Source organism: Condylura cristata, unplaced genomic scaffold (genome assembly GCF_000260355.1).
Source record: "Condylura cristata isolate star-nosed mole 26May11 unplaced genomic scaffold, ConCri1.0 scaffold00001, whole genome shotgun sequence".
Taxonomy (NCBI): Eukaryota; Metazoa; Chordata; class Mammalia; order Eulipotyphla; family Talpidae; genus Condylura; species Condylura cristata.
Window position 1 is genome coordinate 24,642,023 of NW_004567102.1, and position 15,828 is coordinate 24,657,850.

The window sequence follows — 15,828 nt, forward strand, 5'->3', positions numbered from 1 at the left end:
TCTGTCTCTGGTGAAGCCTCTCACCGCCCCTGAACCTCTGGCCTGTACCCCAGTTCTGTATGTACAAATAAATAAATCTTAAAAAAAATAAATAATTGAAGCCAGGGTGAATGTTGAAGATAATGGTATCCACAAAAATAACTCATAACTATATCTTACTTAATTACTGACTACATTAATTCAATGCTCCACATTAATAAACTGAATAAACTGCATGTCTATTAAAATAACAGTCATCTTAATATTGACTCATATAAAATATCCAACATTCAGGCTCTCCCTGGTGGCACAACAGGTTAAAGCACCACATTATGAAGCTCTCAGAAGCCACTGTAGCACCAGTTCGATCCCCTGCCAAGGAGCTGACCCACATGGTGTGGTAGACCTCTCCTGGCCTGACTGCTGCTCCCCTCAGCAGTGTATTTCAGTACATCTGCCTGTTCTGCTCACCACTCTGTTTCTGGTGAAACCTTTCACCCACCACACCTCTGGCCTGTACCCCAGTTCTGTAAGCATAAGTAAATAAATTAAAAAATATACACCCAACATTCAGTCAAAAATTGGACAGCTCAGAAACAAAAAAGAACAAAATTAAAGCAGCATACAGAATCATACTTAGATAACCAAGAAGTCAGAATTTTTATGGGGAGAATTTAAAATAAATTTGATTATTATGTTTAGATAGCTAGTCAAAAGTTTGAAATATTATGCAATGTAAATACACGTGTTGGTTACCACCCCCTTCAAATTATGTACATTTCTATGAATTTATAAACAATTTTCATTGCTCCTTTTAGTCAATATCTTTTCAATGTTAATCACAATTTGGTTTATAACACTATAGAGTGATTTTTGCATACTTATGTGACTTATAAAATAAATACACATTAAATAATATTAATTATCTGGTTCTTCTTATTTAAAAATCATTGGTACCCTTCATTCTGTCTGCATTTATTAGTAGGTTGTTCTTTTTCATATTTATTTAAAGAGATGATACAGATGAGAGAGATGGAGGAGAACAAGTGATGGGAGCTTCTAAAGTTTATTTTGTAAAAGTGAATATATTCTGTAACCTTGGGTGAGGGACTAAAAATTCATACAATAGAAAAAGAAGAAGTCTGAGGTGACTTAATACACCCAGGCACAGATAAAAAATCCATTCTGTGAAGTCATTCTAAACAAATGATTGTGCTTCAAAATTTGGATTTTAAAAATACTTTGACCACAAATTAAGAATCACTTCATTTTTTATACTTAAAAAGTTTTACATTAGTGGGTAAAGGATTTAGAAACAAACATTTTCACTAGACATACCAGATGACAAGAACTCAATATAATCTGAGTCTCGAAATAGACACTTTGCAGTTTCTAGCAATCATTCAGTAAATGAAATAAAGTTGTTTAGATTAAATATAGAAAATAAAAATCAAAGGTAAATTAGGGTAGAGCCCTGGTGTTGCACACATCTTTATTAGGAAAGTAATGAAAGAAAAAGGAGAGATGATGAACCTTAATTATAGGAATAAATAACTCTTTAAACTCTGATTATATGGGGAAAAATAAAGAAAATACCAAAATGGTTTCTCAAGAAACAGAACAAATTGGTGTGTGTGTGTGTGTGTGTGTGTGTGTGTAAAGAGAGGAGACAGACAGACATACCAAGGAGAGAGACTTTATATATGCATATATATGTCTATGTGTATGTATATATATATATATATATATATATAGAGAGAGAGAGAGAGAGAGAGAGAGAGAAAGATTTATTTTACAGAATGGCTCATGCAATTATGGAGGCTGGCATGTCCAAATTCTGCAATTCAAGTCAAATTTTGAAATTTTGTCATGAAGAGAATTCCCTCTTGGTCAGAAAGTGTCATTTATTATTATTTTTTAATTTTTTTAGGCCTTCAGCTTACTGGATAAGATCCATCCAGATTATAGAGAACAATCTGTTTTTTTCAAGGTCCACTAATACAAACATTAATCTCATCCCAAACAACTTCACAGAAACATTCCAATTATTTAACCAGATCTGGGTGCCATATTTCAGTAAAGTTGAGACTTAATTAGTCATCACAACATTAAACTGCCAAGTATTTAGAGAATCTAAATTAGATAAACAATAAATCTCTTCTAGATTTACTAGTTCTTTTATTTACTGTTATGTACATTGACTCAATTAAACATAAAACACACATTTCACTTAATTTCTTAAGCTTTACTATAATACTTTCTCCCCTGTTCTTTGATGACTTTTCTTTTGACTATTGTTGAAGTCTGTCTCTATCATTCATTAATTTGGTCAACTATAGTGTGAATTACTCAGGAAAAAAAGCATTTCAGTTTTACATGGCATAAGCAAAGAGTTGTAAACTGTGCTATCGGGCTTACTAGTAGTCTCCTCTTCATTTCGAATTGTCATTATTTCCACCTAGGAAATAATGGATTATTATTTCTAATCCAGTGTATAGAACTAGCATAACAGGAAAGGGCAATGGTTGATAGCACTTTGCAATTTTCCTCCTTTTGGTTTCTTTTTTCTTTTTAGAAGTGTGTGTGTGTGTGTGTGTGTGTGTGTGTGTCTGTGTGTGTTTTAACTGTATTTTATCCAAGATTTTAAGTTGTAATTAGTGGCATATAAATATATGTTTTATCTTGGGCCCTCACTGGTGGCACAATGGGTTAAAGCACAGCACTAAAAAGCTAAAGTCACTTCAGCATGAGTTTGATCCACCGGAGGTGATCCACATAGCGTGGCAGACCTCTCTCCTGACCTGCTCCCCTCAGCAGTGTACTTCGTCGATTTTCTTGTTCTGCTCCCCAATCAGTCTCTGGTGAATACTTTCACTGTCCCTGCTCCTCTGGCCTGTACCCCAGCTCTATAAGCATAATAAATATTTTTAAAGCATTTTTTATTTATTTCATTTAAAAAGTCCCCAAATATTTTAATGGTCCTTATGTTCTCTATACAGATAATCTGCTAGGTATATTCTGTAACACTGAACCATGGTCAATTGCTGCTAGTCAAGTGCTGCAAACAAAAACTTTTTATTATAAGGTAATAACATAAATATTGTAAACATGGAAGTTTACATATCGACATTAAAGTGTTTTGTTTGTTTTTGCCTCCGATCCTACATGCTCCACACTTTACAAATATAAATAGGTGCTCTGATTATGGGTATCAGCAGGACGTTTCATCAAATATAAAAACAAAATTCAATACAATCCATTTCTGGTATTTACCCTAAAAAATACCAAAAAAATTCAATAAGATATTTGTATGATTATTTACAATAACTAATAATTGAAAACTATAAATACCTAACAATTTATTGCATTGAAAATATGTCTATACACCATGAAGTGTTACAAAGCTATTAAAAAAAATAGATGAAATCCCGTCATTTGAGTAAACACATTTTTTTTTTCCTTAAGGAACATTTATTATAAATGTTCTTTACATCCCTGTCAATTAGTCAAAAATACACTGTTCCTCCCTGCAACTTTCTACAAGATTTTTGCTTTAAAATTGCTTGGTTCTGGCCCTCCCTGGTGGCCTAGTGGGTTAAAGCACAGCACTAAGATAATAAAGTCACTTCGGCATGAGTTCGATCCCCGCCTGCCCAGGAGGAGATCCACATGGCATGGCAGACCTCTCCTGACCCGACGCGGCTCCCCTCAGCAGTGTACTTTGTCGATCTGCCTTCTCTGCTCCCCACTCTGTCTATGGTGAATCCTCTCACCCTACGCATCTCTGGCCTGTACCCCAATTCTGTATGATTAAATAAATAAACCTTAAAAAAATTGTTTGGTTCTTTGGGTCTCTTATTTTTGTCTCTCAATTGCATATTATGCATATTCTGTGTATCCTTTTCCAAAAAAATTATCTATTTACTAATATTAATTCAACCTCAGTGTGTTTTGTTTTTGGTTTGTTTCATCTGATTGTTTGATTTAATGACACTGATGCTTAAAGTAGTTTTTCTGCAATCACATGACTGATAGAGCATAAACAAATTATATGATTGCAAGTACAAGGATAAATGCTCCTTGTAATATATACAGATATACCTGGTTATTAAAACTTCCAGTTCTACTTGTGTTAATGTAAATCTTGAAGAGTTCAACTCCTTTCCCCAGTTCTAAGAAGTCTTTCTTAACAGGCTGAAAAATATCGTTTATGAAGATTTCATCTTAGAATAAAGTATCTAAAATGACAACATTTTCTCTCCCAGAAAAATTCCTAGTAGGCAGAAACCAACCTATAGATTTGAAATTGCATATAAGGGATAGATATACATATTATTATGAACACATATATTCAATAGAGGATGGATAACGATACATGATGTTGATGGAAGTGGTGATAGATAGGGTGGATATCCATCAATGGATAGAGTAAATCCAATTTTGTCTCACCATTTTCAGTATTATTTTATAACTTGCTCTCTATGTGTATTAATTTGAGCGAAGTAAAGAATATGAGCATATAGCACTCAAGTTTACTGTTGTTAATTTATTGTTTTTCTAAAATGAGGAGTTATTTTTAAAACTCAGGAGATTCCAGTGGAGAGACTGGCTTTCTGTTTCCCAAAACCTAAGGAGGGATTTGCACAAAAATTTCCTGGGTCCATATTTATTTTCAAACCTCTCAAATGAAGAAAGACTACACACACACACACACACACACACACACACACACACACAGTCTTTATATAGGATATATATTTATATATACACACACACATATATAATTTTGTATTCCATTTACTCTGAGTAAACTCAGGGTTCTGTATTCTCTTTCCTAAACAAGTCGATAAAATAAACTGGATTTACAAATGGCTGGATCTATTGTGTCAAAACCACTAGTTTTTACCATTATATTAATAATAACTGCCTCGAGGTTAACTATTTTATACACTTTTATAACCAAAATATATACCTTTACATTTGTAATTTTTTAATTAATATTCTTTCCAGTGCTTGCATTGAAGCAATCACTTTGCATGAAAAACATTGACCATAGCAGAGAGAGTTTTTCTTAAGAAATATTAAGAGTAATTGGGGATATAGGAAAACATATTTTAAAATTGTGAACTATTATGTTGTGCCTCATATTATTATGTTTTATATATGCTATTTTTATAGATAAAAATCAAACTATTTAGATTAAGGTGGAAACAGAAAAACATATATTCTCAAAACTGGTTATTTTTATTTATTAACTAAGATTTAAATCAGTTAGATATGATTTCCCTCCTGTCACTTACCAATTGCATGACTATAAACTGAATTCTGAATTTTATATTACTAGCTTTCATTACTTCACATATGAAATTAAAATAATTTTACTTATATCACAGATTTTTCACACAAATTTTAAAATTATGTTTTTAAAATTATTGGTTTAAAGGAACACATTTTAGCTTTATTATTATCTAGCTGGTTATATTCACTGTAATATTCACATGTCAGGCCAATATCTGTAATTTTGCATAAAATAATCAAACCAAGTCATAAATTACCTTGAATCCAAAGGAAAATAATTAGAGAAGAAATAAAAATGAATTACGTGTGAGACCTCAACTTTTTTTTTTTTTAAAGATTTATTTATTTATTCATACAGAACTGGGGTACAGGCCAGAGGCTCAGGGGTGGTGAGAGGCTTCACCAGAGACAGAGTGGGAAACAGAACAGGCAGATCAACGAAGTACACTGCTGAGGGGTGCAGCGGGCGGGTCACGAGAGGTCTGCTACGCCATGTGGTCACCTCCGGGGCAGGCGAATATCGAACTCATGCGGAAGCGTCTTTAGATTCTCAGTGCTATGCTTTAACCCGCTGCGCCACCAGGGAGGGCCCAGACCTCAACTTTAATTTGATAATAGAAAGAGGTAGAAATTCAATATTTGATATTGACTAAAGAATGAAAGGATTGGAATATGCATATATTATAAAATGTACGGAAATTATACTATTTTTTAAAATAACATGATTGGCAAGTGAACTTATAAAACGCATTGAAGGTGTTATTTTATAAACTTATAGCACACATTTATAATGATTATAACTGGGATGAGAATAACATTTGAAAAATTAAATGAATATTTTCTTTGTATTGTCCAGAGATTAAGGACAGATGCTGGCAACATACTTAAATTTCCCAGGAGCAGAAGATTTAAGGGTCCAGGAAAGACAGGTGGTCAAGCAATTAAAATATTTGAATTTCAAAACTCTCTGGAATCTAATAAAACACATGTAAGTTTTAATGTAAAAAACTTTGGAGCTTTGGAGTGTATCAATACTTTTTTTTTTAAATTAACAGCATAAAATACAATACATATTGATAGAAAAACTAATTTTTACTTTTGTAAAATTAAGTAGATGAGAACTATGGTAGATATATAAAATTTCAGGATTATATTTGTAACTAAAGATATATTACTTAATAATATAACAAATAGATTTAAAAAGTATTGTGACATTGTTTCTGTTCTATGTACTCTATGTGGCATATTTTTCAAATTGGCGTGATATATTGGTGTCTCAACTGTCATGCATTCAGAGAAAACTTTACATATTAAAACAGACAAACCTGATTTATTATATATCACTTCAATTAATGTTGTTTAACTTTTAAAGAGTAAATCACGACTTACATGACTAAAAAAATGAATTTAAACCAGATAACAAAAGAGCAATGTAGTTCAGTAGACACACAAAAAAGAAAATACATTTATAATTTCCAAAGCTTAATCAAAAGCTTTAATAGATTAAGCATTATACATTCTAAGACTAGAAAAACAAACAAAATTACTTTCTATTGTTTCTAAACATAAATGGTAATAAAATAAACAATTATTATTTCAAGTATAGAAAATAGTACAGTGCATTAACTCTAAATTAAGTATATAAATAGAAATAGAAAACATAAGAAATATGGGTTTGTTAAATGGCATTTAATAAATTGAATACCTATGAGCCATTATCTGTATAATATTGCTAAGATTCTTTTGTGGTTAGAATAGTTGTTATTAAGCCTGCATGTGTATAATATTTATATATGATATTATGCAAATTCACTTTCTTTTATATTAAAATATAACTTTGCTTGTACTTGTAATAAAATTGTTTTCCAATAATTTACTGTGATTCTGTGTCTTTTTTGAAACTTGGATCTCCTGGAGACAAGAGACAGTTGGTTTTTGTTTTCTAACCTAAGCAGACATTGAGCCTTTCAGTAGGTGACTTTAATCTATTTATACTTAGGATGATTACTGACATATGAGGGACTACTACTTTCATTATGTTTTTAGTTTTCTGATTCTATTTCCTTGTTCAATAAATCATGTATTTTATTCTCACTGGGATTCCTTTCAATGTTGCTTGAAGTGGGGATCTACTGTTTACAAACTCTTCAAACTTTTGTTTGTCTGAGAAGCTTTTATTTCTCCATTACATCTGAAGGAGAAACTGACAGTATATTTTCCTAGCTGGCATTCTTAATCTTCAAATATTTTGAAAATGTATTCCATTCTCACTTTGCTGCTGTGGTTCTTTTAGAGATTGATATGAAACTCCTGTTAGGAGTACCTTATACACAGTTGTTTTTTTTTTGTTTGTTTGTTTGCTTTTGTTTTTTTTTTTCTTTCTTCCCTAGCTATTTTAAATATTCTTTATTTTACTGAATTCTTGGAAATTTCACAACAAAGTATCTTGTTGTATGTCTTAATACATTTAAATAACCAGTTATTTTTAGCTTCAGAGACTTAAATGTTTAGTTCCTTCCCAAGATTTATGAAAGATTCCTATAGTACTTATTTGAATAAGATCTCCATTCCTTCTCTATCACTTCCCTTCTGGAATATCCATAATCTTATGTTTCCTTTCTAAATGGAGTTGGATGATTCTCCAAGGATTTTTTTCATCCCCCCCAACCCCTGTCCCACTTTATATTATTTCTTCTTCCACCTGGGTCCATTGTATATTAACATCTCTGAGGTCCCTGATTTGAAGGTCTTTTTGTTATTTTCTGCTTCCTTAGCCTTCTCTAGAATGTTTTTTAATCACTTTCATTAATATTTTTATATCCTACATATCTGCTTTTTTCATATTTAAAGCTTCAGTTTCAATTTGCTGTTCATTAATTTTATTTCCAATTATTCATTTGTTTTTCTGAGTTTTTTTAAATCAAATTTTTCTTCCATTTCTTTGGATTTCTTTATAAAAGGCAGTTTTGAAGTATCTCATCAGGGGCAATCTTCCATGTCTTTGCAAGTGGAATCTGGTTGCTTTCTACTTGTGATGGCATAGTTCCTTGTAGTGTCATGGTGCCATCTGTTGTATTTTCCATTGCCCATTATTCTCCTTTTAGTTTCCACCCCTCCTCTCCCTTTTTTAAAAATTATTGTAGCATTAATTTAGAGGTTTGCAGTGCGCCTCTTGTTCCAGCAGATGGCTCTGTGATTTTTTTTTTATTTGTTTGCTTCCTTTTAATCTTTTCCCAGCTTTTTATTATTTTAGAAATTTGACATTTCTGGGTTTCCAGAAGTCTTGGCCTAGATCTTGCAGTGGCTAAGCCATGTGTTAAGGTAGGATCGTGAAAGATTCAGGAGCTGGTGAGAATGTGGGTAAGATGCTGTATCTTGCCTGGAACACTTCTGATACCTCTCCTTTGAGGGGTTCCAGACCCAAGTCTGTAGACTGCATCCCACAAAATTTTTACCAGTGCTGGAAAGCTGGATGGGTGAATGCATCCCAGAACACTATGAGTACCTATTCCTAAACCAATGGGAGGACCACAGCTCCTCTGCATGTATCTCTCCTAGTTAAAGGTGTATGTCTCCACACTGCTAAGATCTCCTCTACTGAGCCTCTGGTCAGGCAGCATGGATACAGTTTGTAAGGCAGTGTCTCACCTGAGACTACAATCTCTAGGTGTTTATACCCACTTGTATCTCCTTGTGACCCTTTTTGTGTGGTCTATACTGGTTTCCAATATATAAGAGATGTTCCAGACTTACCCCAAGCCACAGAAGTCTCTAAGTGCAATACAAGTGAGAAGTGTGGAGTTGATTTCCAGATTATTCTCTTGGAAGAAAACCAAGGAGTTCATCTGACACCATCTTTGACTGAAGTTCAGTAATCATTTTCCTTGAAATGTTTACATTAAAATTTGACTCAATCTGGTTTTAGCTACTGGATATTTCTCATTTTACATAATAATATCTTTCACAAAATTTCTTTTTGATGGGCAGCTAAATTAATGCTAATTTTACTTTATAACATTTCCATTAATACCAAATGCCTGTCTTCTTATGCACTAGTTCAAGTTTTCTCTGTGGAATTTTTAAATATGCAATAGTTCTTATGTAATAGTTCAAGTTTTCATGTTGAATTTTTAAATATATGCATTTAAATTATAATGAATATTGCTAAATTGTCATCTCAGAAGAAATATAATAATCTTTATGTTTTTCTTTCTTAAGTGAAGTTAATTTTCGTAAACTTGCATATAAGAAGTGAAGAATTACTAAATGACTTATAGAGAAGCACATTAAAGGATGAAAAGTAGCAAAACTGGCAATAGACCATTAGAATAAGACTCACAGGGAATGGTTTCTCTTTATTTAATTCTTTTTTATAGCTAGACTTTATTTTTAGAACAATTTTAAATATATAGATATTTAAGAAAATAATTCTAAATTTTTCACATACTGTTTCTCCTACTATAAACATATATTATAGTATACTTGTAACAAATCACTAACCAATATTGATATATTATCATTAGTAGAGGTCCATACTATACTTGATTTATTACCACTTATTTTTAACTAGATCATACATTATTTATTTTTTTTAACCTAAGGTCATTTCCTGCTCCAAAACCACATCCAATATTACACATTATATTTAGTTTTTATTTCTCATTATATTACACTAGACTGTGTCCGTTACTCATATTTATTTATATTCTTTGATGAAGAATGGTAACTTTGTGATTGTATTTGTATACTCATATGACATTTCTGCCAGATACATCTTTATGCTGGATTAGAAAAGGACACTAGATAATCAATTAAATCTAAAACATTTGACTAAAATGTAATTAAGTCTAACTATTCCAATTATAAAAATAAGATTATAAACAGATATAAGAAAGTATAAGTCAGAAGAAAATTTTTAATATACATGCATTCCTCTGATAGTTAGAAATGTAGTAAAAACTCCCAAATTTAGGCATAAATATGTCTGACAGCTTAATTTTTAATTTAGATATGTTTTAAATTTAATCTCCTTATATTAAGTTAATTCTATGTATAATAAAATATTGTTCCATGACATTGAGCTTTTTAGTCTAATTATTTTTAAGAAACTGAAGACATGATAAACATTCAAAAAACTTAAAATTTATGGTTTTTCAATCAACATTTACATTCTTTTTAAACATTTATTTGTTTATGCATAAAAGAACAAGTTTACAGGCCAGAGTTAGAGGGGAAGAGAGGATACACCAGGACAGAGTGGGGAACAGAACAAGCAGATTGACTGAAATACACTGCTGAGGAGATCAGTGGGAGAGATAGGAAAGGTCTGCTGGGCCATGTGGTTAGCTACCCAGCCTGGGATAGAACTGGTGCTGCATGGCTGCTAATAGCTAAGGAGGCCCCCACCACATTTACATATAAGGGAATTCTCCAGTTATAAGGGTGCCTTTCTCACTGTACCAGGAAAATGACCAAGTCTCTAAATATGCATTAGAATAGAGAAGCAGGAAACTTAAGACTGCATAGCAATCAAACCTTTTCTAACTGTGCCTAGTAACCTCTCACAAATGACTTTTCTGACCCCCTAACTTCTTTGTCTTTAATTAAACATGCTATTTAAGAAAATGACTTGGGTGATTTCAGTTAACCATTTTCTGGGTTTTCTCAATGTATAGAAGAGATATACAAGTTAGAGTTCTGATTGTTTTTCTCCTGCTGTTTTGTTTTTTAATATAGTCTTTTAGTGAATTTTCTTAGACTTTCTCATCAAAAAAAAAATCTACAAAGGGAAGAGGAAAAATGATCAATTCCATACAATAATATAGCTTTATGATTGGCTGCCACCATTAAAAACAAAAAGCATCCTGGCCCTCGCTGGTAGCTCAGCGGGTTAAAGCACAGCATTAAGAAGCTAAAGCTACTTCATTATGAGGTCAATCTCGGCCCAGAGGTGACCTCTCCTGACCTGCCTGAGGGTCCCCTCAGTAGTGTACTTCATCAGTCGGCCTGTTCTGCTCCCCACTCTGCCTCTGGTGAATCCTCTCACCGCCCCTACACCTCTGGCCTGCACCCCAGTTCTGTATGCATAAATAAATAAATAAATCTTTAAAAAAATAAAAATAAAAATAAATAAAAGCATCCCAGCAAATTGAACTTATATGTGGCTTTATGAAGTAATTAATGATCATGAAATAACTCATCTAGTTAATAAAAAGATACTTCCCAGTTGTTGTACAAAATGGAAACTTTTTATAGTCAGAAAGAATATGTATCAGAAATAATATGGGGCAAGGTTATTTGCAAAAGTAAAGAAAGATTATTTCAGAAAAAGCCAACTTCCTTGTAAGGTAAAAGTTATAGTCATGCAACCCCTCATTACAGTTTCTGGGGAATTACAGATTGATTTAAAACTCAGATGAAACCATTTTGGAATTCTTTCATTATCAATACTGAATAACAATAATAGATAAAAGGTTAGCAGATTTTCATTATGTAGATAGAAAATTTTACAAAAAAAACAACTAATGATTAAATAAGACAACCTTAAATATTAACATATAGTTTTATTATTTCAATTATCTGCTATATAGACATTATAGTTGTACAATCCATTTGATTTAAACTCCAGTTGCCAAGTACTTCATTTCAAATTACATAACTAAGTCCTTTTACTCTCATTGCACATGCTTTTAAATTTCTTTACTCACTTCTGATAGGTTTTTGAAATGGCTCTGAAAAGGATTACATTTGTTATAATATTAATGTTATTCTTGAATAGAACAGTTACATTAAGTGCTTCATAAAATATCTGATGGCCTTTAATTAAGAAATAAAAACTTATAGGTCCTTTGTTGCAAAGGATGGCAAAAGTTATAGCCAGGCAGTGTGGAGATGGATTTTGATAATTTTTACTATTGTTTTTGCAATGCATTTAAATAAAATGGGTGTCATTAAGCCATATATTTTGCTTTTCATGGAGCTAATTTAAAAGTTTGTGGGGTTTCTTCTATAAGTTATTATACAGAATTCTCATTTCATAATACACTGAGAAAGATCAATTCCTGACCTCTTCATTCACAGTGGGATTGCCTCAGGTATGACCTGGAAACAATTTCTGAGCACCCAAAAATGAGATATGATAAATGTCTTCAGGAGTCATATTAGCGAATATGACACTATACTCTAGAACCTAAAATACCAATTTATATACATACCAGTTTTATCTTTTGATCATTCTACTTCTATAAAACAGAACATTACAACAGACTATTATTTTCAACATTTTATATAATCCATAATTAATCCTATTACTGGAGCAATCTTTATGGTGCCTCTTTACAATAACCTTTCTAACTGATGACTGCTGAAAATCAGAAATAATTGTTTTACACTAGGTAAATTGCTAATCAGCTTTTTTTTTTTTTCCCTAATAAAACAACCAGCAGCAATCATTTAGATAAATGCATTTATAAGAATGCTAATAGTTTAGGACCTTTCTGGTAGTACAGGTGTTAAATTACCAGTACTATCAAGCTATTCTCAGCCACCTCAGCACAAGTTTGATGCCTAACTAGGGAGGGGACCCCCATGGGGAAACAGACCTTTCCTGTCTCACCCACTGATCCTCTCAGTAGTGTATCCAAATAGATCTGCCTACTCTGCTCCCCACTCTGTCTTTGGTGAATCCTCTAACTGCCCACACCCTGGCCTATACCCCAGTTCCTATATGCATAAATAAAAAATAAATATTTAAAAGAAAATAAATTCTAATTTTTTAATGTGAGCAATTGAAAAACCAACTCTTCCATAAACAAGAAATTAACAATAAAACTTGCTTTGTCATGTTTGTTTATGGCTAAAGAACTAAAACTATATTCTGTCACCATCTTTTAAAGCAAAGTAAATGCTTTCAAATGATGAATGGATGAAGATATGGTATATACATAAAATAGAAAATTATCTAGTGCCTTGACTGATGTTACCTACATTGCCAAGTACTTCTTTGGAGCTTAAAAAGGAATTTCCCACTCTTCATGACTCACACTCCCCTCCCTTATTTTTCTTACCTCTCTATAATCACAGCACCCCCACCATTTATGATGTTAATTTTTATAGTGCCAATTCCTACTACTCCCTTGGTGGCCACTTCAAATAAGCTCTAGGAAAAGACATACTGATTCTCATGGTTTAGAGTTTGGCTTTCTGAATGGCAAGTGAAAAGATCTGGTTTGGTCAATTACACAGGAATTTATCAAATTGAAATAATTACATAAACAGTTCTTGATTTTAACAACTAGAAAATTCATTAATTCTAAGTTGTATTTATGTAACTTTCATAATAACTTTGAGTAATAATCAAAATAAATACCAGTACATGATTGTAAAAGAATCCCAATTGAATGTCAAAAAGAAGTGTCAATATTTTAATAAGGTCTACACCATAGAAATGATATGAAACAAGAAACCAGAATGAGATCATTGTGAGGAAAATGTCATGCTTAGATAAGTTTTTCTTTTACATTCTAGCTTTTGATTTTATGGGAACCAATAATGAAAGACCAATTTCTAAGAAAATATAATAACAGGTTATTATAAGTAGTGATCAATAATCTGTATACAATTTTATCTTTATTACTTATGAAATTTTAATTTCTACTTTTACTTTTTTATAATTGAGAATTATTTTTCATTTTCCTTACATATTTCACCTTGCTTTATAATATAAGTTTATTCTCTTTAGTTAATAGAGAAGTTCATTGATAAAGTTAGTTTTAACTCATTCTTCTTATGATATCCATCAGAGGTAATTATCATTAAGAAAATTAGATATTTTAGTATTGTCTACAAGCCTACAACCATATAGACTTGGATTTAATTTATATCTTTACTTTCATGGTTTTACAAAATTTAAATCACATTACACAGGGTTACTTGCACTAATAATTTCTTCAACGTGTATTTTTATCAAAGGAAATATTATTAATGATAATTTTCTTTTTGATTTTGTAATTGGATGATATTTCACAGCAGACATGTCATATAACTATTAGAACTATTCCCTACTATGAAATTACTTTTTAGGTTTTATCAAATTATTCAAACATTAATTAAATAAATATGAATAAATTTTCTTTCGGTGCCTTATGTCTCAATTTTTTGATCATAGATTAATAACCATTAATATATAATTAATACTACCCAAATTATGTAAAGTAATTCTTAAATCCATGCTTATGATTCATATAACATGTTAGTATACATGCTTTTTGCATAAAATTATGTGTGTGCATTGAACATGCCAATGGAATCAGGTGATTTAAACAATGGTCATTCCATACTGTGCATATCCACAATGAATTATTTGGAAGGGAAGACCTTATATCCCTGTATTGCTTTCCTTTGAACATAAATAGGAGCACCATTATTTAGGTCAAAACAACTTAGAAACAGAAGCCTCCTAACAAGAATCATTACATTTTTAACGTCAGTCACACATTGCACCTACCTATATAAATTAATTCAAACTTATTTTTGTTGGAACAAGTCTCACAATAAAATCTGTCAAATTTCTGACAAGGTTTGAATTCTCATTTCTGTTATCAAATAAATATTGTCTAACTATCACTGATACTTTATTCCAATTTAGCCTTTCCAACAACAACAAAAAATTAGTAATATATTTCTAAATATTTCTTTTTGACTTTTATCTGTCCTGACTTTTTTAAATGAGACTTCACTGCAACAAGTTATATAAGTTCTTATTTTTTTCTGATTGTATGTATATGTATATATTTTATAAGTAAATATTTATAACTAAATTATTAAAATTAGAACTAAATTATTAGAAAAATAAATTAGGTTTTTGTGTTAGATTATTTTTTTAAATTTATTATTTGCATATGGATGTCCACTTGTTCCAGCAAGGTTTGCTGAAAGATTACCTTTTCATAACTATATTACCTATTCCTTTAACAAAGAACATTTGACTATATTGTGTGAATCTGTTTCTGTGAGCTCTGTTCTGATTCATTGAGATTTTTTTTTCTTTCATTAGTAACACACTGTCTTGATTACTGTCACTTTGTAGTAATTTTGATTCTGGGAACTACATGTTTGTCCACCAACTTTTTCTTTTCCTTCAATATTGTGCCAGTTATCCTCTCTTTACCTCCCTAAATTGCATTTAGAACCAGTTTATCAATATCTACTATAATATTTTACTGGCATTTATATAACCTGAAATGTGTTGTTTAATGTCTTTGAAGACAATGTTTTATAATGCAATAAAAATCAAGGTTATATAAGGAAAAGGATAGTGAAGTTATAAGCATACCCATCTTTGTAAGAATTTTATTATTTTAATGTTTTGTTTTGAATTATGTGAGCATTTTAGCCAAAGATATACTGAAATTAGAGCCAACACATATGCCTTGGTAACTTATCTTATTTCACCATGCTGAATCCTAACTTGTCCAAACAAAACATTGGGAATAAATGATGTCCAATAAAACATGTGGATTTTTTTCTCACTGAGTTTTTTTTTTTTTTTTT